General features: G+C 24.7%; 1 protein-coding gene across 6 annotated transcripts in view; it reads left to right on the top strand.

Annotated features, from left to right (window-relative positions):
- The window catches only part of LOC125048051 (ubiquitin carboxyl-terminal hydrolase 25-like), an 11,101-nt gene that overhangs the window by 1,914 nt on the left and 6,687 nt on the right, over positions 1-2,500 (top strand). The window lies entirely within an intron of this gene.

The raw sequence follows: 2,500 nt of genomic DNA, 5'->3' as shown, positions 1-2,500 counted from the left end.
TAATTATTAATATTATTTTGTATTATGATTGTTATTGTTATTTTTGTTATTGTTATAATTGTTATTTTTATTATTTTTATTGTTATTGTTATTGTTATTATTGTTATTGTTGTGATTATTATTATTATTATTATTATTATTATTATTATTATTATTATTATTGTTATTATTATTATTGTCATTATTATTGTCATTGTCATTGTCATTGTCATTGTCATTGTTAGTATTATGATTCTAATTATGATTATGATTATTGTTATTATTGACATTGCTATTTATTATTATTATTGTTATCATCATTATCATTACTATTATTATTACTCCTTTTTTTGTTTTTAGCTATTATTTGATTATTATTGTTGTTGTTGTTGTCATTGTTATCATCATCATTATTATTATTATTTTTGTTTTGTTGTTATCATTATCATTATCATTATCATTATCATTATCATTATTATTACTATTATCTGAAATGGAATATTGAAAAAGTGGAATTTCTGAAAATGCTGAGGACAAGAATGAATTTTATTATAGGATAGCTGCTAGATTTATGGAGGACATCATATAGTGATGAAAAGTAATGCAAATGACAGTTGATGCCAAAAAAATTATGATTGGCCCATGTGGCTTTTTTTTATAACAAGAATTATCTAGAGAATAAATGACTAGATGTTAATATATTTTACTGTGTGTGGAAATGTATGAATGAGATCGGATAGCTTCTCAATGCAAGGATATATATATATATATATATATATATATATATATATTTATATATATTATATATATATATAATGTATATATACATATATAATGTATATATATACATTATATATATATAATATATATAAATATATATAAATATATATAAATATATATATATATACATTATATATATATATATATCAATATATATATATATATATATATCAATATATATGTAAATATATATATATATTATATATTTATATATATTATGTATATATATTATATATATATATATATATATATATATATATATATATTATGTATATATATCTTATGTATATATATCTTATGTATATATATCTTATGTATATATATAATATATAGATATAGATATATATATATATATATATATATAATATATATATATATATATATATATATAATATATATATAATATATATATATAATATATATATACACATCTTATATATATATATATATATATATATATATATATATATATATATATATATATATATATATGTATACATACTATATTTCTTGCATTCAGAAGCTATCCGATCTCATTCATACCTTTCCACACACAGTAAAATATATTAACATCTCGGTATTCTCCGGATAATTTCTTCCTCGTCTAGATATAAAAAAGCCACATAGGCCAATCATAATTTTTTTTGGCATCCAGTGTCATTTGCATTTCTTATACACACTTTTTTGATTTCATTAGACGTAAAGGAAACCGTTTTCTAGAATGTACATTTTGGTGTGATTGGGTTTGTAGTTTAATCCTAGGATGGTTAGTATCAGTTAACTCATAAATGGCTGTCCTATTTATTTAGAAACAAACTTTCAGAAGCTTTCAATATGTATCGGTGATTGGGAGAATTGCCCTACCTTTTTACCCTTTTGGGAGCCATGGCTAGGTGAAAGCAATTTGTCTCTTACTAGTTTGTTAATAGTCTGAGAACAAAAAAAAAAAATTGCATATTTTTCTGATTTATAAAGTATCCATAATTGATGGGTAAGTGAGGGACAGTACCAGCATGTCAGGGATGTAGCCTGCAGAAATCTGTGCGTGTGTCTATATTTGTCAAGTGAGTCACTTGGTTGCACAGGTATCAGTCATGTACAGTCAAAATTTTAACCATACCAAATGTATTTGACAAGTACATTCTCTGTGGTCATTATACTTTGAAATTATATAATGAAAGCCAATAATTTGTCAAAGTTTACAGTACATGTGTGATTGAATTAGGGTAGAAAATACCCTAGGATATCCACTTGCACTTAATTACCTCAGCCTCTTCATCACTTTCTCTTAAGGAACCCCTTGTAAGCTCTCAAAGAACCCCAGTCTTCTGGGGAACCCTAGTGAATACGGGTATTAGTTGTGAACTTATCAGGCAAATGAGTTATCTGTGATTTGTGACCTTTACACAGTGAAAATCATCATACAAATATACAGCCATGGGTTAACACTAAATAAGGAACTGATTCTGAAATATGCTAGGTGGAGGTATGTTGGCATGTGCTGTAGCACAAAGCACAGAGCCCACTGTTTTTTTGTGAACTTAATGCAATTAATTATTTTATTTACCACTATAATGGATTTGAGTATGGAACCAGTTCTTATGGGAAAGGTAGTGATAGAGAGAGATTTTCATTTGGGTCAGTCAGGAAACCAGCATTATATGAAACAGTAGGGAGACCATAGGAAGTATATATACATGTGTTAAAAAGGGAAAAAAAGAAAAATGCAATTAGGGAACAT

The sequence above is a fragment of the Penaeus chinensis genome, chromosome 42 (assembly GCF_019202785.1).
Source record: "Penaeus chinensis breed Huanghai No. 1 chromosome 42, ASM1920278v2, whole genome shotgun sequence".
In the NCBI taxonomy this organism is placed as follows: Eukaryota; Metazoa; Arthropoda; class Malacostraca; order Decapoda; family Penaeidae; genus Penaeus; species Penaeus chinensis.
Note: the sequence above shows the minus strand (reverse complement) of the source record. Positions and strands in the feature narration are given on the sequence as shown.